The 25658-nt window shown below is 43.3% G+C and overlaps 1 protein-coding gene across 11 annotated transcripts in view; it reads right to left on the bottom strand.

Moving 5' to 3' along the window:
• Positions 1 to 25658, bottom strand: part of ATXN1 (ataxin 1) — a 292957-nt gene that overhangs the window by 66082 nt on the left and 201217 nt on the right. For all 11 annotated transcript variants that reach the window (XR_011361664.1, XM_069957984.1, XM_069957977.1 and 8 more), the window contains one exon: positions 11108 to 11165. The gene's annotated coding sequence lies outside the window, so the exon portion shown is untranslated. The remainder of the gene's footprint in view (positions 1 to 11107; positions 11166 to 25658) is intronic.

Raw genomic sequence — 25658 nt, 5'->3', positions numbered from 1 at the left:
ATCGGTGGCAACAGAGGGGCCTGTGTCACACCTTACTGCTGCCATTCAATGTAAAGTCAGGTAACATAATGAAGTTATATTACAAAGTAATATGCAAAGCAATGAATAAAAAAGTGTTACTCCCCAGAGTACCTATATGAAACACTTGTAGATATTTTCATTATACATTGAATACATTTTATTTGCTGACACAAGAATATGACTTTTATATTTATTCATGTATGAAATAGTATTTTGTACAGTGTAGACCAGTATACAATGGGTTCATGTTTTATAGCAGCTGTATGTGATGTGACTGGGTTTGCCTTGTAGAATGCCCCACATTACTCACATAAGCGATTGTTCAGTTAGTAGCTACTTTTTAGTTAAGCCTTTATATTGTGTGGACATGTTCACACTTCACAATACCTCAGGCAGGGAACTTAGTGAAGGAAATATCTCAAAATATATCACTATTTACAATGTAATTACACGGCTGATTAGATTAGAAGGAGGAAAGATGGCCATTGCCTGCCACTTTACCTACATTCAGGCTAAATACATTGAAACCTTACATTTTCACCTCTGTTTAAAATAGGAAGAGGTGGCAAAAAACCTCAGGCAAAAATTTTACCAATACTAAGCTTCATGTAAGGCGATAATTCATTTCCTGGGAAGAGCAGAATTCTGTTGTATGCACATGGCAAAGCTTTGTGGCTCTGTATTATGGATCCAGAGACATTGTCTGTGCCTCCATGTGGTGCCAGTGTCATATCTGCCCCTAGAGACAATGGGGAGAACATCTGTGTAATATAGCATGCAATGGAACATGCTGCAATTTTTCCCCCAAATCTTTATGGCTGCAGATAAAATCCCCATAAACCATATGATCAGGAGGGGATGCAGAAAACACTACAATATTCATGCAAGGTGAAAACTCTGTGGAATAATCCTTGGGCTAGTATCATATTATTCTAATGCAGATACATTTTAATATGTGTATAACCATCAGATCCTCTTGGCTGTATTTTACCAGTTATCGTCATTGAACCCAATGGTTATATAATTTGGTTGAACAGAACCGAAACAATTCAAGTGTTAAGCTATGTTTACACATAGTTTTTCAATCAGTCTTTTTTCAACCAAAACCAAGAGTGAAACTAACAGGGAAAAATTATAATAGAACAATCTGCCCAGTTATTGTGTTTTCAACCCACTCCTGATTTTACTAAGATTTACTAAGAGGCGTGCGCTCCTTAGTACAGTAAGGCAGAGGCATTGGGTGAAGCTTGAGGTGCCCACCCTTCTGGTGAGTGGGGGTAACAGCTGGCATATGTCACAGAGAAGGCAGGAAGCTGCACCTTCTCCCTGGTGTACACCAGGGGCGCATCCTTAATAAATCTCCCCCTATATGTGAACATAGCCATACACCTATAATACAGATGTCAAAATGTGGCTGCTTGAAACCAGTGTTACTGACTTGTACAACATTGAGTTTTAGACACTTTTCCTCAGGTCAACAAAGGAGGTGAGACTTCAAAAGGGACATGACCAGAATACACTGAAAATGTGCAAAAGCTTTAGTTAGCCGGAACTTAGACTAGACAGTCCAATCGGCGGATTTATCAAGACTGGCATCTCACTTGCCAGTGCATGGGCATGTACATGTCTCTATATAAATCAAGAGCATCAGAGCTCCCCATGCACCTCAACTAAAATGTCACCAACAATTTACCCATCCCATGTAAATTGTAATAAATACAGCACGCACCTATGCCATGCCCCCTATGCATTTGACCACACTCACTGTCTCGCCTTCTACCTGCCCCTCTGGCGTGAGCGGTGTAGAGGACAAAACTTTGCACAGTTTATGCCCAACATGAGTGTGTGCATAAAATTATGAAAGAAGGCTGTGGAAGGCCTGACGTGGAGTCTCCGGCATCATCTGTCAATATGATGCTGGCAGCAGGCGAAATGTTTGAATACTTGCGGCACTATAAAGAAGCAGCCGTGACAGATGATGCCGTGCTGGGGGGGACTTGTCACGGCCGCAGCGGCGTCCCGTGTTCCGGGCCACCGCCGCGACCTCCTCCTGCCCCATGCAGCCGCCGGGGTCCTTGTGCAGGGACCCGGCGCTGCTGCTAGTTCGGGCTCTGGGGGCGCCTCACCTCTCTTCCACTCCTGTCTCCGTCTGTGCCGGCCGGCGCGCGCGTCCCCGCCTCCTAGGGCGCGCGCGCGTCGGCTGTCTCAGATTTAAAGGGCCAGTCCGCCCTTAATTGGTTAATTGCACCTATCTCTCCCTATAAATCCCAGCATGCCCTGTCCCTTGTGTTGGAGCCTCTACATGCTTCCCATAGCGTTTGGCCCAGCCCCCTGTTGTTCCTGTTTCCTATCCGCTACCTGGTCCCAAGTCCTTGTTCCTGATTCCTATCCGCTACCTGGTCCCTAGTCCTTGTTCCTGGTTCCTGCTTCCCCGTTACACTTTAGTTCCTGTGTTCAGCCTGTCACCTGCGGTCACGCCTACAGACCTCTGCCAGTACCATCTCCTGCCTACTGCTCCTGCCACGCCTCGCCTGCCGTCACCAGCAACCAAGCCAGGGGTAGCGACCTGGGGGTCGCCTGCCGCAGCAAGTCCATCCCGCCTTGCGGCGGGCTCTGGTGAAAACCAGCGGCCCCTTAGACTCCGCTCCCTGGTGAGGTTAGTGCCATCGCTGGTGACGGTCCAGTGGATCCACTACTCCAGGCGTTACAGTAGGCTCCAACCATGGATCCCGGCGAGGTGCCTGATATCCGCGAAGTCGCCCGAATGGTCGCCCTACAGGCTCAACAAATCCAGAAACAGTCGCAGCAGATCCAGCAACTCACTGCCGCCTTACAGCAGCATACTACAGCCCAGAGCACACCACCTCCTGCTGCTTTTTCTACACTTCGACTGGCTCTCCCAAGCAAATACGCTGGTGACTCCAAGTTGTGCAGAGGATTCCTGACCCAATGCACCATGCATATTGAACTTTTAAGTAGTCAGTTTGCCACCGAGCGCTCTAAAGTGGCTTTCATCATCAGCCTATTGGAAGGAAGAGCTCTGGCCTGGGCCACACCACTGTGGGACCGTGATGATCCTGTGGCTGCTAATCTCCGAATTTTCCTGGCCGAGTTCCGCTCTGTCTTTGAGGAAACTGCCCGTGCCTCTTCAGCTGAAACTGCTCTCCTCAACCTCTCTCAAGGGAGCTCCTCTGTTGGTGACTACGCCATCCAGTTCCGCACCCTGGCGGCAGAATTAGACTGGAATGAGGCCGCTCTAATAGCCACCTTCAAGAGGGGTCTGTCCAGTCGGGTGAGAGACGTGCTTTCCGCCCGAGACCTACCTACCTCCCTGAACGAACTCATCCTACTGGCCACCAGGGTCGATACTCGTTTTTCTGAGAGGGAGGAGGAGGTCTGGCATGAACGGCGACTAGGCCTGTCCCGTCGCCATCACCAGCTGGCGCCGGTCTTCCAGTATCCTGACGTTCCGGAGTCCCAGTCGACTCCTGAGATTCCTATGCAGGTGAAACGGGCTCACCTGACGCCTGATGAAAGACTTCGTCGTCTGGAGCTGAATCTCTGCCTCTACTGCGGTGGTTCAGATCACTTTCGGCTGAGATGTCCCCAACGTCCTCAAGCGTCCGGGAAACTCCAGCACCTAGGTCCGGTGGGAGAGGTCTCCCTGAGTGTGAATGCCACCTCTCCAAGTTTGTCTGTGCCAGTTTCCATCCAGACACCCTCAGGACAAACTCACCAAACTACTGCCTTTCTCGATTCTGGGTCAGCAGGCAATTTTATTGCAGCTACATTGGTCCAGAGATGGCGGCTACCCGTGACACCACTAGCCAGACCCCTGTCTATCTCCTCGGTCACGGGCGAGATTCTTACCGACCATGTGCACTACCAGACCGCACCTCTAGTCCTCCAGGTGGGCACTTCACATCTGGAAAAGATCTCCTTCTACGTCCTGCCCCATTCTTCTTCCACCATCCTCCTGGGACTCCCTTGGCTGCAATTACATGCCCCTAAACTGGACTGGAGAACCGGGAAGATTCTCAGTTGGGGTCAGGACTGTTCCAACCAGTGTCTGAGGTCACCTCAGCCTAAGCATTCTATGTTGTCACCCAAGCCCGCCAAGCCTTTGTCCGGCCTACCGGCGGAATACCAAGATTTGCCTGATGCCGCCTTCTGCAGGCAAGAAAGAGGGGGAGGCCAAAGGGGGGGGGGGGGTACTGTCACAGCCGCGGCGGCGTCCCGTGTTCCGGGCCACCGCCGCGACCTCCTCCTGCCCCATGCAGCCGCCGGGGTCCTTGTGCAGGGACCCGGCGCTGCTGCTAGTTCCGCCCCTGGGGGCGCCTCACCTCTCCTCCGCTCCTGTCTCCGTCTGTGCCGGCCGGCGCGCGCGTCCCCGCCTCCTAGGGCGCGCGCGCGCCGGCTGTCTCACATTTAAAGGGCCAGTCCGCCCTTAATTGGTTAATTGCACCTATCTCTCCCTATAAATCCCAGCATGCCCTGTCCCTTGTGTTGGAGCCTCTACATGCTTCCCATATCGTTTGGCCCAGCCCCCTGTTGTTCCTGTTTCCTATCCGCTACCTGGTCCCAAGTCCTTGTTCCTGATTCCTATCCGCTACCTGGTCCCTAGTCCTTGTTCCTGGTTCCTGTTTCCCCGTTACACTTTAGTTCCTGTGTTCAGCCTGTCACCTGCGGTCACGCTTACAGACCTCTGCCAGTACCATCTCCTGCCTACTGCTCCTGCCACGCCTCGCCTGCCGTCACCAGCAACCAAGCCAGGGGTAGCGACCTGGGGGTCGCCTGCCACAGCAAGTCCATCCCGCCTTGCGGCGGGCTCTGGTAAAAACCAGCGGCCCCTTAGACTCCGCTCCCTGGTGAGGTTAGTGCCATCGCTGGTGACGGTCCAGTGGATCCACTACTCCAGGCGTTACAGGACTCTACGTCAAGCCTTCCACGGAGAGCACGTCTGTAAAACACGGAAAGTTGTCAGAAATGTCAGATGTCAGGAATAACAAAAGCAGCTGATTGTTTGTGGTCTGTGAAACACGGAAAGTTGTCAGAAATGTCAGATGTCAGGAATGACAAAAGCAGCTGATTGTTTGTGTCCACATCAATGTTGTACTATGCCCTCTTTATTTCATTGATACACCACATTTTTCCCTTGAAAGTGGACCATAGCCTACTCCGTTTAAAGCGTACATAAAAGTAAGCAGTATTTCAATAGAAACAAACATAAAAGTTGAAATTAACGTAGGAAATAACTTCAAAGTGGAAGTAGGTTAGAATTAATACTGAGGTTTTACTGTTATCCTCAAATCCATAAATTTGGCACATTCATATTTCACTAGGGTGTTTCCTAAATTTCTGAAGAAGTGGGCAAACCCCTTGGCCGACAATCAGGTACACTTGTCCAAGGAAAAAAAACTTTTAAAATGAGCCTTTTTATGATGAATTTTCTTTATAACCAGTGCATAACAGAAGTATGGCCTTATAAGACTATAAGATCCATAAGTTTTTTTTAAATGTTTCTATGCAACCATCATTTGTCCATGTAATTACTGTTGACTATATACACAATTACTAGTTTCAGTTATTGTTTTTAAAAACATATCAGGTGGTTCTTCAGATAAAATTAACAGTTTGTATGTAAATTTCATAATATGCTGCTTAACAGGCTTGTGAAGAAGTATGTTGTATATCTATACAACCCAAGATATTTTTTTTATGTTGAAACAGATGTCTTGCTAATTCATTTGAGGACTCTTGTCTCATTCCTGCTTAGTATTTACATATAGATCCTTAGCAAAATAGGAGGCCAAGAAGAATTGTTAAGTAGCTATCAGACTGTTCAAAATAATAAGGTTTGCAGGTCATAGCTAGCATTGCCAAATGTTTCTATGAGGTTAAAGAAAGTTTATACTTTATTCTTTTTTTTTTATATTTGAATCTATAGGGAAACTGAGTCAGTGACAGGTTGGTGACTATAGATGGCAGCATTTAAGGGGTTAATGACAGTCAGCAGCGTGATCGCTATTGCCTGTCAAATCTGTACAGTTCCTGGGACACTAGAGTGTGCGGGGCCGCTCACACTGAAGCAGTCCCACTAACATCAAAACCTCTTTCGCGTCAGGAACGTTTATATACGTCCCTTCTGCATGGTGGCATCAGCATTATAAAACACATATGGCCGTATGGCTGATGAGATGCATTACCCTCACACATATAGCTGATGACTATAGCAATGTAACATTTCGGCCTCAGCAGCGGTCCTTTTCAAGCCATACATGTTATAGCAGCATAATAAAAGAAGGTTATTTTTATCACTTAAACTGGAATGGGAATGAACAGAGGAGGAATCTAAATTAAATCAAAACAGCATTGGGTTTTTAATGCTCTAAACAGGGACGTTGTTCTGTGGAACTTCTGTGGATATTGTTCAAGTCCTTCTATCTCTTCATGTAATGACAGACAGATTTAATGACGTCTAAACCAGGGTTCTGTGGGGGACATATCAACACTGCCAGGACTCCTTGTTCATAATAGTTCTTAACCCCTTTTGACCCTGCCCAAAATGGTCTAAATGACCAGACCAATTTTCATTTCTGCATTTTCGTTTTTTTCTTCTAAGAGCAATAGCACCTTTATTTCTCCATCTACAGGGCCGTGAAAGGGCTTGCTTTTTAAATCTAGCAAAAAATGTATGCTGAAACCCGAAAAATATTATTTATGGGGTGAAATTGGAAAAAGATTTTGGAAAAAGATTAAATTTTTTAACTTTTGGGGGGTTCCTGTGTCTACATAATACACTTGACAGTAAAACTAACATTTAATTCTTGTTAACCACATGCATGGTTTCACAGCTTTTCTAATGTTTTCTAAAGGGGAGCAGTGCGGGCTGCCCAGATGATCTTTAGATTGTCCTGATGGCCCATAGGGGATAGCGGCAGTTTGCTGCCACCTCTCCTATTACACAGGGCGACGGACAGACCCTCGCTATCAGCATAATTTCTTTTCAGTGTGTTGAAAAATAATGATCAGCAGACATTGTGCACGTCAGCTGATTGTTGCCTTTTAACTAGGGATGGACCGAACCTGCCGAGGTTCGGGTTCGTATGAACCCGAACGCTCGGCAGCAGATTCCCGCTGTCTGCCCGCTCCGTGGAGCAGGCGGATCCACCGGGAGTAACGCCTGGAAAACTGGGATACAGCCTATGGCTATGGCTGTATCCCAGTTTTCCAGGCGGTCCCGCAGCTGGATCCGCCCGCTCCACGGAGCGGGCAGACAGCGGGAACCATTACCGAGGGTTCGGGTTCGTACGACGGACCATCCCTACTTTTAACACTACTTATTAACCAAGAGATTATCGGGCGTAACGGCTGAAATTGGCCAAATACAGCAGATACTCACTTGGTGTAATGGGGCCTTTAGTTTTCAACATTTTTTTTAAATTACAGGTACCGCACCTCAGATGCCTGATTGCCACTCCAGACTGCCATACTCAGCACTACCAGGCTAGCACAGCACTGATCCCACTGATCCAGTGAATGATTGCTTATGAAAGTTCTTTCTTCAGCTCTGTCTAAAATAACGGACGTCATTTAGCTGTCTGGCCTCCCCTTGCAATGACGGCTGTTGGTACATCATTCTAGTTTGGGGTTACTAACTGGCCTTTGGGTGTGTCTTAATTGAAAAGTCCATTGAATTTAATAGTAAAAATGGAGAAAGAGCGGTGAAAAAAGGAAAACTGTGTGTGAAGAACTAATAAAAATGTCCGCTGTTTGAAAAAGACGTCTGAAAATAATTGTCCGTTATTCAATACATTGTGTGCATTGGACGTCCGTCTTTCTATTGACTTCAATGCATGACGTTTTTTTTTTTTTTGAATAGCAAAAGCGGATGCCTTTTCTCTATTTTTGACATTGTGTGAATATAACCTAAGTGTGCAAAAAAACAGAAAAGTTCCCCCTTTTCCTATTTTCTGTATAAATAAATTAAACATTAATTAATATAATTTGAATTAATAATATTAATATATTAATATTGAGCTGAAATTATGTTCCTATGGCTGATATTGCAATGTCAGCCATAGGAACATGCTAAACAATGGTCGTTTGTACAGTGTGTGAACATAGCCCAATAATGAAGTCAATAGGAAATTGGCTGGCAGTGCACACAACATATAGAATAACAGCTGTAATTGATTGCTTTGCAAAATACTGACTTTTTTTTCACCTTTTCACCAATTGTTTTATTTTCACTCAAAATGACGGGTGTATTTAGCTTCTATTTTATTGTTTGTGGAGTGTGGACCTAGCTTTAGAATGAAGAAAACACTAAAATGTAAAAATGAAATTTTTTCCAGTCCTGAAGGGGTTAAATAAAATTGATTTCTTTTTTTTTTTTTCCTGTTGATCTGTAATTCTTTTTAAATGTTCCCTGCTGGGACTTTTAACTTCTTTTCAAATCGTAATGTACTGTCATATGCATATACAGTATGATACAACACTTAATATGCACATAAAGCACACAGGCCTTTGTGTATACACTGCTGTGCCCTGAGCTCCCTTCCTTTGTCAGCACTGCAATTTACATTTATCTAGGTGCAGAATAGGTAAGCAACCAAGATTAAAGTTTTCTCCATTCGCAACCATTCATGTTCGAGTATGGCTGTCAATCACACCCATCCTCCAGGGGGTGATCATGCAGGGCAGCCTCTGTTCCCCAGCATCATTACCATTACATACATTTACTTCAGAATATGGGAAACAGATACTCTTCCATGAAATACTTTATACTGTATGTATAAAATTAGGTGTCAAAGGAAAGAAAAAGAAAGAGACTACTTCTTACATCAGTTAGATGGCATCTTTACTGTTTGTGGAACTTGCAATAGGTGGTTTACATAGGAAGTATTGATAGCCATGATAGGGAACACTGCTGCAATTATGGACCCACACATTAAAGCGACACTGTACCCACAATCTGCCCCCCACAAACCACTTGTACCTTCGGATAGCTGCTTTTAATCCAAGATTTGTCCTGGGGTCTGTTCGGCAGGTGATGCAGTTATTGTCCTAAAAAACAACTTTTAAACTTGCAGCCCTGTGTCAAATTGGCGTGGCCTAGAATGTCTATGCCTCACCAACAGGTCATGTTTTGAGGATTTCCTTAGTATTTCACAGGTGATATAATTATACTCAGTGCATCAGGTATTATCACAGGTGTGCTTTGTATGGGATAGCCTCAAAACATGACCTGTTAGTGAGGCCTGAGGACTGGAATTGAGAAGCACTGGTCTAGAGTGTCTATGCATTAGACTTGCACAGGCCTTCCGTCCCTCCTCCCCGCCCTCTTCACCATTAGGAAGGCCCCAGGCAGGATTTCTTCTTATCGTCACCTGTGTGAACACTGCACAGGTGCCTTAAAGGGGTATTCCAGCGAAAAGCTTTTTTCCCAGTAACTAAAACACATTACAAAGTTATATAATTTTGTAATATGCTTCAATCACCTATCTGCCCCCCTTCCCTATTTTTCCCCCCTCAACTCCCCACCAGGAAGTGAGGTAAACTCATTCTTACCCAATGACTGTTGATCCCAGGCTTTTCTGTGGAAGCCATTTTGTGACAATGACATCATCAAGAAGGAGGCCGGTCTAAACCCTGTTAGGCCAGCCTCCCTCTGTCAGATGACTCAGGTTGCTCAGCTCTGATTGGCTGAACATGATGTAAGCCATCTAACAGTTTTACAGAGTCAGTTAGACATCACAGGAGACAAAGTGCATTATGGGAAAGCCCAAACCAGGAAGCTGTGCCTATGCAGATGATGTCATTGTCACAAAATGGCTTCCACACAGCAGCCTGGGGTCACCAGTCATTAGGTTTCCTCACTTCTTGGTGGGAGGTTGAGGGGGGAAAAGATAGGTGATTGAAGCATATTACAAAGTTATATAACTCTGTAATGTGTTTCAATTACTGGGAAAAAGCTTTTCACTGGAGTACCACTTTAATGATCCAGCACCTGTGCAGTGTTCGAACAAGTGATGAATAGGAAAAATTCCACCCAGGGGCATTCTTAATGATGAAGATGGTGGGGAGGAGGGACAGAGAGGCGGGGCAATCCTAGGGCATAGACATTCTAGGCCACGCCAATTTGACACAGGGCTGCAAGTTTAAAAGTTGTTTTTTAGGATAAAAACTGCATCACCTGCCGAATGGACCCCAGGACAGATCTTGGATTAAAAGCAGCCAAACAAAGGTACAAGCGGTTTGGAGGGGGCAGATTGTGGGTACAGAGTAGCTTTAAGGACAGGGACATAAATGGCCACTGTTATTTAAAAAAAAAAAAAAAAAAAAAAAAAAAAAAAAGAGACATGTCAAAAAGGTTTGGTCAGTCAGGACCTAGGTGCTCAGACCCCAAACAGTTTCGAGAACCAGACGGGAGAAGCAGACGCTAAGAGCATACTCTGCCCGTTTTGTCATTGAGGCAGGAGATGGATATCTATAAAGCAGGCCCCCATACGTCTTCAATAATTGACGTTCAGCTGTCAGTTAAATCTCCCGTTGCCCAAGATCGATCTCTCTGAGGCTTATCTTTTTTTGAACAAAGGGGTTGGCAGTGATTTTCTATCATGGCTGACCCCCCAACCCCCCGACCACCACATCATTTGTCTAGAAGCAGGTTTGGCCAACATCAGTCTAAGATGTACAGTCACCTTTAGTCTATGGGCCTGCCTCTTGCACTCAGACAGATTGATGGGGACAGATCACCCAGATCCCATCCAAGCATACCTTTTGTTTTTTTCTAAACGACAGGTACACTTAAATGGCTCTAGATTGTGGCACAATATCAATGACCAATTGCAACATGGTGTTGGTTTTAACAGTGGAGAAGTCTACAATACACATATATAAGTCTATGCACTGGCGGACATAATACACCCTACAACATCTAATTATTGGGCCAACACTGAAGTGATAAAAGATAAATTACTTTGTGTGACAAGTGTGATATGTGTCATGCTTAGCATCATTTCCATGCATGCAGGCACCTCTGTTAATCTGCTGATACAGTTCTTGCATGATCATCCCTTACCTACTGAAGGATCTGTTTCTGTGTCTCAGATAGAGGAAGTTCCAGCTTCTTCATAAAACTAAAACAAAACACAGAATAACTTAATTAAATAAATGTATAACATTTTAAAGTTCATTATTTCTGACATTTCTATAATGAAAACAGAAATGAATACAGTCCATTGACAACTAAGGCATAGCCACACAATTTAGCTCTAGTTATTATAATAGTCGACTATTTTATAAGCATAACTTACAATTAAAGACATTCTGGTGGTCATTTTTTGTGAATTTGCCCAGTGCTGTGTCATTGGTCTGATAGGTTACATGGTTTATTAGGCTTATTAGGCTATCTCATACAATTAGTTAAGGAGCATTTTTATGGGAATCATTTCAAAGCGAAAACAATGATTTTAGCAAAATAAACACTGATGATGCCACAGGTCCGACCACAAAAGCTGTATTCACGTGCACTTCATGCCAGCAAACACCAGGCACCTTGGACAATTTTGATAATTGAAGCAAACAGTAAAACAAAGCAGTGTTCAAAAATAATGATAAAACCTATATTACTATAGTGTGGCATATATGATAGTGAACGAGTCAGGACACTGCACGATAGAGATCTAATCGGCTGATGAGCGGAATTGACCACCTTATGTGTATAGTACCTGCAAACCATGATGTTAACAAAACAAACCAATGATGTTAGGGGAAAGAAGGAGTAAGCATGATGGATTTGAACACCCTTTCCTTACTTCTCTCTGGCACTTCTTCACATAAAAAAACACAGATAAACTCTAAAACCACAATAATATGTAGTAGCAGTGTATAGTATTTGGGTATTGAATATTCATCATATATATTGGCAGCAGGTGGCAGCTGTAAATGCCCATGTTACATTGCCACTTTTTATCTCTTACAGGTTTTGTATGGATTTCCTATACCTGATAGTATGTAGTTCAATTGGCTTTCTAATTAGGATAAGAGGTGTACATTAAAGTATCTAATGTACTTGCTATTTAACTACAACCAGTGACTCTTTCAATGTTCTTTGTGCCAAAAGAATAAATTATACATTTATATTTTAGAAGCTTCTGAGTTCTAATTTTCTGGGCAAGTGCACTACAGTGAATTAAAATAACTGGGTCACCACGGGTATCATGTACAATTGTGTATTATGTGTATTACATCATTCTAAATGAAATGAAGAGGACATGCTGTATAAGCCGAAATTCTTTCCACCTATATACATAAGACCAGCACTGGTTCAAGTGCTGGAGCATTGCAATTCACATTACTAAATATTCTTCCACTTGAACAAAGCCATTCACCCTTACTGCATTGTGACATACTCCAGCACTCTGTTCCCATAATACTGTTTAGGTCAGATATGTTCTGTTTAGGTCAGTTATGATGGCTACATGAGAGTTATAATGGCCATAAAGGTCAGAGGACCACTGTTTTAGCCATACTGTTTTTTTACAGAATTTCAAATTTCCCATAAACAAAACTGTTTCAATACCATAGGATAGGTTTACGCCTTTTGTGGCATTCCGTTAGGATGGCCGTCACTTTAAGGGCAAATAACTGCTGTTATTTCATTAAAGCCACCATATACAAATAAAAGAGGGATGTCAAATGGGCAAAAAAAGAGGGTGTGTGAATATAGCCCATATATCAATGCCTAATGTAAATCTGACAATATAAAGCATAGCCTGTCCCAGAGGGAACAAAAGGGTTAAACCCCTATCCTTTATAAGAATAATACATGTGCACTCCTTTTAGAATTGGTTGTGGTTTTACACTATGTGCACTTATGTTTGCTGCCCATAGCATCCGTTAGAAGAAAGGAAGGTCCTCAAATCTTCCAGGATTGTTGTCTTCTAATATAATGGGGTCTGTAACACCAGTGATGGGAATGTGAATAGGCAACCAGGTGGTGCGAACACCTTTAAAATAATTTTTGGTAATAATAGATAAAAGACATAGACATAAGCAACAAGAACACTAACCACCACATAAGGAGGATTTTACTTCCCATAGGCTGCAATAATCACCTGGAAAAGGCCATCACATCTTTACTTATAGACAATGATTGACAGTTACATGTATCTATATATTATATAAATGTTTGTATTTGCGATTTTATAGAAGAAATTGTTTTTGCAGTATGTGGTGTAGATGGAAAGACACAAGCAAGTACTGTATATTCTAAATAAATAAATAAATACATAAATATATATATACATTGGTACCTCGGTTTGAGAGTAACTTGGATTGAGAGTGTTTTGCAAGAAGAGCTAACAGTTTTTTAAAATTGTACCTTGGTGTAAGATCATTGCTTTGGTTTAAGATCTCCCTGCACTGGGTGGGAGGGAGAGTGGGGTCGGGGCATGTCTGTATAGTGGGGTCTACAGCACTGTACTCTGACCCAGGAAGTCTCCCTCACTTTCCAAATCATCGCAGATCCACTTCAGGCTGGGGCTTGCATCAGGGGACAGGACTGTGGAGGCAATCTCTTTATAGCTGTAACCCCTCTCTCCCCAGACAGAGAGTGCTGCATTTATGTGCCCACATCTGTCCTGCTCATTCCTCCATGCTCCCTGCAGTCTCTGTTAGTCCTTGGCTATGTTCACACAACATCAAAAATAGAGAAAAGGCGGACGATTTTGATATTTAAAAAAAGTCAGTTATTGCAGCGATTTAACTGACTGCAATGGCAATACATTGTAGTCAATGGAAAGACAGACGTCCAATGCAAACAATGTATTGAACAACGGATGTTTTTGGCGTGGACTTCAAAATAATGAACATGATCATTATTTTTGGACGTCTTTTGCAAACAGCGGATGTTTTTTTATTAGCTGTTCACACATAGTTTTTCTTTTTTCACCGCTCTTTCTCTGTTTTTACTATTTAATTCAATGGACTTTTCAATTAAGCAACACCCAAAGGCCAATTAGTCCACCTAAACTAGAATAATATACAAACACCAGTCATTGCACTAAGGGGAGGACAGGCTGCTAAATGACGTCCGTTTTTTAAGACTCAAAATAACGGACGTCATTTTAAACAGAGCTGGAAAAATGTTGTGTGAACATAGCCCTTGTGTTTTCCATCCTCTCCATTCCTACTATAATGTGCCTGCACTTACACTCATCTATACACACTGCTGCTATAATGTACATGCATTCACACTGTTGTATAGAGAAGTTTTTGTCACTGTCCTCCTGCACAGCTTTTTTTTTCTCACTTCCTGATTGGTCCATGCTGAACACACACCCCTTCCTCATTGCTGTCATGTGACCACACAGACCTCTGACAGCAGCCCTACTTCTCAATTCTAGCCTGTTGTACTACACTACTTCATTATGGGGATCTGCTGGTTTTTTTTTCAGTTTTATGCCCTTACTATACTTTATACTCCACATGCTGATTGCTATACTGTACAGTAACTTATAATGTATAAAATAAATCATTATTTTGGGGTGTGGAACCAGTTATCTGCGCCCCAATGATTTCTTAAGGGAAATTTTGCTTTGGTTTAAGAGTGATTTTGATTACAAGCACGGTCCAGGAGCGAATTATGCTTGTAATCCAAGGCACCACTATAGTCATTACTAAGGACATAGGGATATCCCAATGACAACAAGTTTAAGAAAACCTGGGATTATCAATTAAAATAAGGGGAACTTGCGAAGCATGATAAAAAATGCAGTCTTGTACCACTTAGTCCTCTGTACAATATTTCGTTTCTGACATGCAGGCTTGAGTAGGAGTATTTTCCAGAACAGGAAATGAAATGATCACTCAATGAAAAAAAGACATCTATTTGCCTTGGTGTGAATTGCTGTTGAATACGTTGAGCTTTCAGATGCATTTATGTAGAAGCTTTAGTTTCACGAATAGATAGCCCCTATGATTAGTTTAGGCCTGATTAGGATATAGGCAATTTAGCAAGAAACAAGGTAACTTAGTTAGCATTCATCCGACTCTGCTACACAGCCATTTGATCTCCCTCAAGGTCACTTTCTTAGTAACTTGATAAGCATTACATCATCCCATAAAGCAGACCAGTTATATCACCAATCGATAAGGAGGACTCTGCAGTACAGGAGCATCCCTTTGTACTTCAGAATCGGGTTACATCTCTACAGGCGTAAAGAGCATTAAAGGGCATTTTTTACATTAAAAGCACCGGTGAATCCTCTCCGAACAAAAACCCAATTATTGTTTGTTGCTCTGCTCTGTTCTAAGGAAAATGATGCAGTATATAGCATAAAAGCAGATCTTTCTCTCACCCAGAGATAAAACACAAGCATATAGATAGAGTTCACAACAGTCACAACGTCCTACGGCAATAGCACAGACAGCAGAATGGCACTGCAACATAAAAGACAAATTTCATGGGAAAATCTAGGCACATCTTGTGGAATATAAGTAATTAAATGTATCAGATGAAGAAATGGTTGGAGAAAGTAAAACATGGTAAAAGATGCATTAACTTTAATGGAGCAAGCACAACATTGGATCCAGGCCCTCTAACATTCCAGCATTATTTGCTAGCATCTCACTCTGGCTTATCAATATTGCTGATTCACTAAGAAAAGGGGCACATATAGTCAAGGATTTCTGAACACCATGTCAACCAGATATCTTAGTCAGCAGGCAGAAGAAGTGAATCACCCCTCACACATATCATAGAGGCAGAGAGAGAGAGGGCTTGCCAACCACATCTGGAATATTGTGTCCAGTTCTGTAGACTTCAACCAGAATCGATCAAAGGAAAAAAAAACTTGTTAGGCTCTAGGCAAGTGATTTACCCCTAGGCCACAGATCCCACACAGCTAGTCTATCTGATTGCAGATAAGTCCTTTGTACAGTTGTAGAGAGATATTGTCTTACAGCACAAGTGAACAGGAGGCCAGGCAGCATTGATTATTCATGAAGAAGAGGGAGGAGGAGTGAGTGGTGAGACATGCTAGAGAGTGCAGCACAAACACTGAGACACAACTCCTCTTTGACTCTCCATTACAGTAGGAGGCCCGAGATTGTGCAAAATCCACTCCACAGACAAATTACCAAAAGGTAAGATGCTCACTAGGGAACTGCCAGCTACAGCATACTGTCAACACTTCGGGTAGGGCTTGGGTGCTAACAGATTCCCTTTACTTTTAAAATAGTCTTTATTAAATTTTTCCCATATTCGAGAACAGGTTTTACATATGAAGCAGGGACCGGCACAACCCGAGTTCCTGCTGATATATACAATACAATTTCACACAAGGATAAATCCAGTACATGTAACGGTTTCACCATACGCATATACAAAATAAAGCATCCTTATCAACCTTGCTACGCATTATCATTTTCCATAAAGAACCATACTCCAGAGCTCCAGAGAGTACGGAGATGATATGCAGAATAGGAAACACATTACTTAATATACCCCAATCCCTACCCCAGCCATCCCCCACCCCAACCCCCACCCCCCACCCCCCACCCAGCTGAGGACCCCGAGAGGAAAGAGAAGTAAGCAGGAGGGGGAACGGGAATAGAAAAAAAAAAAAAAAAAAAAAAAAAAAAAAAAAAAAAAAAAAAAAAAAAAAAAAAAAAAATCTATTGTGTTGCCAATGATGACTTCGACCACATTTACCATAAGCTCCATATGTTGCCAAAGCGTTTTTTCCCCTTTTCATTACTTGCATAGTAGATCTTTTCAAAGCACCTGATTTTATTTACCAAGTATAGCCACTCGAGCATAGGGGGCTCTTCTGTATCCACCCAGTGCCTCATCAAGATTACCCGCGCAATAAGTAACAATTTAGCTATTAATATTTGATGCTCCGATATTTGCACTGTACAGCCTAATATTATGCATAGTGGATTATATGGAATCTTTACTTTTATTTGCCCTTCTATTTTGGTAACTACCTTTTGCCAGTAATCCTGTATCACCTTACACTCCCATAATAGGTGAAGATTAGAAGCGTCATGCCAGCCACATTTACTACATATTGCATCTGTACGTTTATTAATTAATTTAAGAAACTGTGGAGAATAATGCAATCTCCTGAGTATCTTCCATTGTATAAGTTTATGATTCTTATTAATAGTGGCTATACTAGCCATTTTGAAAATATTGTCCCATTCACCCTGTGTGATAACACCTATCTCGCGCTCCCATTTTAGCTTACAAGCCATATGTTTATTCTCAGTACTAATTCTAATAATCGACTTATACAGTCTTCCCAACTCTCCTTTTCTATTCCCTTTGAGTGTCAAAATGTGTGCAAAGATCTCATGTGATTGTGTCTTAAATATCCCCTGATCTTGAGTGAACTTAACTGCATGTGCTAACTGTCTATAATATATTACACCTCGCTGATCTAGCTGATATTTTTGTGCTAATAGATCAAAACTCAGTAACTTCCCTCCTTCAAAAACTTGATCCAATACTGTGATTCCTCTAGAGACCCAAAAGCTAGTTTCTATTTTATCTAGCTCGCCTAATTCAGGATTTCCCCATAACGGTGTGAATTGCGTACTACCCGTTATATGACACAATTTCTTAGTACTATTCCAGACTTTACTCCATAAGTGCAAATATGTGAAATCTTTATTACTATTCGCACCAGCCTCTAGAATATTGAGGAGGTGCTTACCACATCTACTGTTTAATCCTAGAATAAACTTCCCTAAAAGTGTATCCCTATTCCTCTGAATATTTTGTAAGTGCAGTGCAAAAAAATATAACTTGAAATCCGGCAATGAGAGCCCTCCCTCTTTTTCCCCTATTATAAGATGTTCATATTTGATCCGCACACGCTTTCTTCCCCAAATGAGGCGATTCAGTTGTACTTCTATGTATGTGAACCATTTATTAGGGACCCAGACAGGGGCAGAGCGCAATACATATACTATCTGAGGTTGTATTATTAACTTAATAAGTGCTATACGATCCACTTGAGCAAGGGGTAATCTCAACCAAATATCTATTTTCTTTTCCAGTCTTTTGATTAAGGGTTTGACATTTAGCTCAATATATCTTCTAGGGTCGGATGAAATATTAATCCCCAGGTATTTAATGCTATCCTCTTTATTTAACTTCATAAGACCAAAATCTGGGTGGATTTCTTCTTGACCGATCGGGAGACACGCAGACTTGCTCCAATTTACCCGAAGCCCTGAGATTTCTCCAAATCGCTCAAGACATTCCATTACTCTAGGAATTGCCCTATTTGGGTTCTGCACCATGACAAGCATGTCGTCAGCATACAGAATTATTTTACCTAAATCCGACTTCAGGCCAAAACCTTTTATAAATGGATCTTGTCTTATAGCTGTAGCTAAGGGCTCTATATACAGAGCATAGAGGGTCGGGGATAGAGGGCACCCCTGTCTGGTACCTCTAGAGAGGGTAAACCATTCCGTCATGCCCCCATTTATACATATTCTCGCCCTGGGTGAGTCGTACATCATCCTAATCCAGGCTACTATATTTTGTCCGAGGCCAAAGGCCCCGAGAGCCTTCCACAGATATCCCCACTCTACCCTGTCAAAGGCCTTGGTGGCATCAAGCGACAGGATAGAGTGGGGATCATCTCCAGCAACCTGAACATCCGCGAAAACTCGTTCAATGTTCGTGAAGGTGGATCTCTGTGGAATAAATCCATTTTGATCTTCATTAACCAATAAACCAACTACCTCTTTTAACCTGAGTGCTATAATTTTAGAGAATAACTTAATATCCGAATTTAGCAATGAGATAGGACGATATGAGTCGAGTTCAGTATTATCTTTATCTTTTTTGGGGAAGATAACTATTGTGGCCTCCAACATAGACTGTGGGAGATTGCCAGCTAAGCAGGATTCATAAAACACTTCGAGCAGGATTGGCGACAAGACCCCTCCATATTTTTTATAAAATTCCATTGGAATCCCGTCTGGTCCAGAAGCAGAACCATTGGGCATAGAGTTTAAAGCTTTTTGTAACTCACTTAAGGAAATCTCTCTATCTAGGCTTGCTCTCTGTTCTACTGTGACAGTTGGTAAGTTCACTCCACTAAAGAACTGGTTGAGCCGATCCTCAGGCGCATCCCCCTCCGAGGAATATAATTTACTATAAAATTCCCTAAATATCCTCCTTATACCATGCTCCTCTCTAATAATCTCCCCAGAATGTCCCTTAATAGCCTCTATTCTTTTCCTAGGATCTTGTGCTTTCACGATATCAGCGAGAATCTTACTAGGCTTACCTGCCACTATAAACCTTTTCTGCTCGCGAAAAAAAAATTTTTGTTCCGCCTTCTCAAGGAGGAACAGGGCGTGAGAATCCTGAGCCTCCCTGAGGAGCCGCAAGTTTTCATCAGAGGAGTCACGATGAAATTCCTGCAGGAGGGCAGTTGCTCGATCCTCCAGTTCTTTTTCCCTACTTCTAAATTTCCGCTTACAGATCGAAATTTCCTTATACATTAGTCCCCTAATATAGGCTTTTAACGTATCCCAAACAATTTGGGTTGAAGCAGAGCCCTTATTGATCTCCCAAAACAATTTTATCTCGTCGCCAATCCTGCTCTCAGCGTCAATAATTGTCAACCAATGAGGATTGACACGAAACGTTCTTTCCCCAGAAATATCATTTTTATTCCATCTTAATAATACCATTACTGGTGTATGGTCGGATATAGTTTTCCCCATGTACGACATAGACTTAACCTTAGCTAGAGCTACTTCATTACAAAGCATTAAATCTATTCGTGAAGCTGATTTGTGTGAGGCACTGAAACAGGAAAAGGCCCTCTTTTCCCCATATAGGGATCTCCAAGTATCCACCCAGCCAACCTCACGAGCAAACTTAGCAAGCGGGGTGAGCCGGGGGGTAGTCGGAGAACCCCTATTCCTCCTATCCAATTCAGGATCCATAACCATATTCATGTCCCCACTAATATACAATAACACATTAGGCTTGTCCTGCAAATATTGAACCAACTTAATCAGGACCTCATAAGAGAATGGGGGAGGGATGTAAACAAATGCCATTACCACTTCACTGCCCTCTAGATTCCCATATAAAAATATAAATCTGCCCCTATCGTCTACTTTCCTCCCCTTTTCCGAAAACTTAATTTGTCTGTGTATAAGTATCGATACCCCGGCTGAGTAATTCGTGCCGTAAGAGTGAATTATATCGGATGCCCATTGTCTATGAACTTTATGACTGGTCTCTGAAGTGAAATGGGTTTCCAGAAGGCAGATTATGGCTGGCAAATAATGGCTTATGCAGTCAAAAACTGCCAAGAGCTTAGTACGCTCCCCCAGGCCCCTAATATTCCATGTAAGAAGCCTTGTAGCCATCACCAATTATCGAGAGAGAAAAAAAAAAAAAAAAAAAAAAAAAAAAAAAAAAAAAAAAAAAAAAAAAAAAAAAAAAAAAAAAAAACCATTCCCACTCCTCTCCTCAACTCCCCCCCCGAAGCCCTCCCCACCCTTATCCCCCCCTCCCCTGGTCCCTTTCCCCACCAATGACCAGCCATATTGACCAATCCCTAAGCCTTCACAGAATTCCCCGGGGCCCCCTCCCCCCCTCCACTACCCATATATGATCCTAAATACATGGCCTGCATAGTACAAAAGTGATTTATCACACTCCAATTTCCACTTTAAATTCCTTCCCTATCTAGCCAATCGAAGGCCTCTTGAGCTGTTTGAAAGAAATAAACTTTCCCATTATAGGTGAGTCTTAACCTTGAGGGAAACAGCAGGGAGAATTGAATTTTAGCATTGTGTAACCGTCGTTTTACTTCCCTAAAGGTTTCTCTCTTCTTTTGTGTTACTTTTGAGAAGTCCGGGTATGCTGCTATCTTCTGACCATTAAAAAGTATCTCCCTCATTTCCCTCATCTTCCTTAGTATAATATCCCGATCTCTGGATAGCAAAATCTTAATTAGAAGGGTACGCGGTGGGGCCCCTGGAGGAGGAACTTTTCCCGGAACTCGGTGGACTCTTTCTACATTGAAGTGGGTCGAGAGGTTATCAGCCCCTACTGTCTCTCTTAACCACCCAAAAATAGACTGTTCCGGCTGGGATCCCTCTATACCCTCTGGAAACCCGAGCAAGCGGATGTTGGACCTCCTAGATCTATCTTCTAACTCTGTAATTTTATCCTGGAGTATTGAGTTGTCCTTGGATAGAGTATTTAGTTTACATAGTACCTCCTTCATTTGATTTTCTAACCCCGGTACAGCTCTCTCCATTCCCAGTACTCGATCTCTTATTTTATTTAGGTCATCCCGGATAAGGGAGGACTCCACTGCGAGGCCACCAATCTGCTCCTTTACATCCACTAACCCTGTATTGCATTTCTGTACCTCAGTAAGTATTTGTTCTAACATCGGAGAGTGCTCCCCCTCAGCCCCACCCCCCTCTTCTTCTACCGCTTCGGATCTAGATTTTTGACCCTCCTGACCTTTCTGGGCCCTAGTCTTGCTAGGCAGAGAGGGGGATTTTAGATATTTTTCCATCTTAGAGCTAGCATCAGAGGAGGAATTACCTCCCGATTTCCTATTATTGCTTTTAACTGGCATTCCAGGTTACCCAATCCGGCGTCCCCTGTAACCAGATGTAGCGAATAATAACCCCCCTTCCCGTAAAGCAGGATATAGCATACACATACAGAGCATAGGGGGATTAGCTGTGAGGAGACACAAATATTTTAACGTATAACAGGTACCCTTCCTTTTCACAGATAGAGTTATATTTTTCCCCCAGACAGTCTCAAGGCTTAAACATCACCTGTAACCATACATGCATAGACAATATAGCCCCCCCTTTCTGTTAAAGGCCGAGGATTAGAGTGTAACATACATACAAAGTACAGGGTGGGGATTTAGTTGTAAGGGGACACCGATATTTTAGCCTATGTCAAGCCTCCCTTCCCTTTCTAGAAAGACGTTATATTTTCCAGGCAGACTCCAAGATCCAGAATGTTACTGCATTTCACCTCAATTCATACATAATTTGATGCTTATGCATGGTAAATAGTGGCTCAGCAATACAAAGTATAGGGGGGGATTTGGCTGTAAGAAGGCACAGTTATTTTAACATATAACTAGTTCCCTTCCCTTTCACAGATGGAATTATATTTTTCCCCCAAACAGTCTCCGGACTTCAGCATCACTTGTGACCAAGCATGCATAAACAATATAGCCCTCCCTTCCTGTAAAAGGTCAAGAGAAAGAGTATAGCGCACATGCAGAGTACAGGGGGGGGGTTTAGCAGTAAAGGGTCATCAATATTTTGGCATATATCAAGCCTCCCTTCCCTTTCTTAAATGGCATTATATTTCCCGGGCAATCTCCAGGCTCGAAAATATTGCTGCACTTCACCTCAAGTCATACGTAATTACATGCTTATATGTGGTAAAATAGGGACGCAGCTAGCAGAGACAGTTTCAAGCCAGTCCATAACATTGCAAGGCTGTTGTTTATAAGGATAACCTGTCCGAGGAATGCAGGAGGAGAATTTTAGCACACCGCAGGCCTCCTTTTCCTTTCTTTAATGGCAGAGATTTCAAGCAGGTTCAGGAGGCTCCTGGTTCTTTTAGTGCAAATAGGCAGTCTCTACATGCATCCTCTAAAATAATGCTTCCACAGCCCAGCAAGCTCCACTCCGGTGCAATCCGCGGCCGATTCTCCGCACTCGGCAGTAGCAGGTCCCACACGTGTAGCCTCTGTGGACCCGGCGTCTCCCCAGAGTGCATGGCGCCGGGAGTTTTATGTCACGCTGCAGTGGGGGCCGTACGGGAGAGCGAACCTCCCACTCTCCGCCTCGTCTGCAGCACAGGCTCCCACGTGACCCCACCTCGACTGTCTCCTCCATCATCAGTGCCGGAGCCGGATCCCGCCGCCAGAACGGCAGCCGGCCGCAGCAGCAAGGTCCCACAATAGGCCGGGCCAGCACGGCATCCGAGTCCCCCTGGCCGGGCACAGAGCGGTGAGCAGCGGGGGGGGAGGGGCGCGGCCAGGGAACGGCGGCCGTCTCTACGTCATGCCGTCACGTGATCCCCTGTTGACTAACAGATTCCCTTTAAATATGTTAAAGGACTAAATAAGGTTTAAGAGGGAAGTATGTTGAGAAAGGATCCCTGGAGGAATGTCTGGCAAGTCCCTTGTTTTGAGACTTGTAACTAAGGCTCTACGGATTTTTTTGGCATAAGAACAAGGGGACACAGTCAGAACTTACTTGGGGGAAAGATCAGAAGCAACATAAGAAAATATAATTTTACTGAAGTAGTAGTAGATGTAGAGTAGTAGAGTAGTAGATGCTTGGGACTAACTTCCAGAATAGTGGTAGGTAAATCTACAATAATTGAATTTAAAAATGCCTGGGATAAACATATATCTATCCTAAGGTAATAAGAAAGGAAATACTAAAAAGGGCAGACTAGATGGACCTAGCGTAATACAAAAAATGGCAAGTGCCAATCCTCAGTCTGGTAGTAACTAAAGATGAGGGGAACTTTCGGACTTTCGGTCCGAAAGCTGCTCACTCCAGTGCGATGCCTGGGATCCCGGGTGCATAGTTGCGCTCCCGGGAATCTGCGGCTGGGATCTTCCAGGGAATTCAAGATACATTCCCTGGAAATCCAGGGAATGTATCTTAAATTCCCTGGAAGATCCTGTCCGCAGATGCCCGGGAGCGCAACTATGCACCCGGGATCCCAGGCATCGCAGGCATAGTAATTGAGAGAAGATGCCGTCAGACTTTTGGTTCGCTCATCCCTAGTATTAACGCAGGAGCCTGTCAATCCTGCTCATAATCCAACAAATAGCACATACTAGAAAATCCTTTAATCATTGCAATTTTACTTCACATAAAAGTTGTACAGATACATCTCATATTCACCCTTGAGTGCACAATTCAGACTATGTAGATGCAATACTGAGGCCGCACAGTTTCTTTAGCTCAGCCGGGCTTCACATGACATTCCACCGAATGGCGTTCAGCGTCAGGGCAATGCTGCGACGTTTCGAGACCACATTCTCTTTGTCTAGCTTGACAAAAGGAATGGGAAATATAAAGGAAGGGCTTATACCTCTGCTCCCTGCTGGATCCACTTCTAGCTATGCCTCAAAACTGCAGTGTATGACGTTTTGTAGGAGGAGGGGTCAAAATCTATGACTTTCTGTTAGTAAAACTTCATAACATAATAGGGAGAGAGATGGGGCAGTTTGATCTTCTCTCCCTCCCTACCTCTGCTTGGTATCTTAGCAATGCGCTCTGATGTGAGCTGCCTCTCTCCATTCTGACCAGTTGAGTGCATCATGACAGCGACCCTTTAAAGAGCTTTTTTTTTTTATTGTCATAGTTAATAAGGCAGTACTGCAGTACCCTTATATAGCATAATGGGTTGCCAGGAACTGTTGCACAGTAAAAAAAATAGAATAAAAAAGCAGTAAATGAGCCTCAGCACTGATTTAGCACTGTAGTCCTTACCTTATCGAAAATTAGAGGGGGTCCCATAGGGCAGACACCCACCAATAGTTGAATGATGGAGTATTCAGGTCATATGACATCACGTAATGACACGGGAACATCCCTGTAATGCTAGCGGTTTACAAGTCTTTTGCAAACACATTATTCTTTGCCTTTCTATTTATTCTTTTCCCCTTCCCCACATCCTAAAACTGTTCATGTAACATGCTGCACTGTCATCCAATACAGCTAGATGAGCGGAGAGGTCAGTGCCTTTGACAAGATCATCCAGCTCACCTTCTTACATTCATTATGTTACCCTTAAACACTTCATGCTAGGGAGCATAAAAGGAGATGAAGAGCCTAATGTATCATATATAGTTCCCAAGAGTCTCTTTTTGGAGTTACAGTCCCTATTTGACAAATATCCCTCTCACCCTCTTTGCAATAATCCATTTACCATCCTGCTGCAGTAGTGTCTATCTGCTTCCTCGTAGCTTAATAACCCCCAACATCTCACCAGTTTCCAGTTTTTTGAAGCTATAACAGCCTTTTTACAGCTTAAAGATTGCCCCAAATAATGTGTGTGAATATAGCATTTCTTGTTGGGTGAATAGGGGCCTATGACTATGTTAGACATACTATGGCTATGTTCACACAATGTCAAAAATAGAAAAAAGGCGGCCGCTTTTGCAATTTAAAATATGTCTGTTTTTGCCGCGATTTAACTGACTGCAATGTAGTGCATTGAAGTCAATGGAAAGACTAAAGTCCAATGAACAAAATGGGGGACATTTACGAAGCGTCCGCCCGAGGCATATGCCAGGGAGCAGGTGCAGATTCGCTCCTTCTCCCTGGCGTACCCCTCCCCTACGCTCGGCTCGCCTGATGGGCGGGCTGGGGGAGTTTGAGGCTGGAAGCAGGTGTAGATTTAGCACGCCGGGCGCAGGTTCGGGCGCCCGGACGTCCGGATTAACTAAGAGGCGTAAGCCTCTTAGTGAATCCTGCCGGGGGAAAGGGGGCTGGGCCTAATATAAGACTGGCGTACTTGTATGCCGGTCTTCATAAATCCCCCCCCTTTTTATTGAATAACA

This window comes from Dendropsophus ebraccatus, chromosome 2 (assembly GCF_027789765.1).
Source record: "Dendropsophus ebraccatus isolate aDenEbr1 chromosome 2, aDenEbr1.pat, whole genome shotgun sequence".
In the NCBI taxonomy this organism is placed as follows: Eukaryota; Metazoa; Chordata; class Amphibia; order Anura; family Hylidae; genus Dendropsophus; species Dendropsophus ebraccatus.
This window is presented reverse-complemented; position numbering and strand designations above follow the sequence as displayed.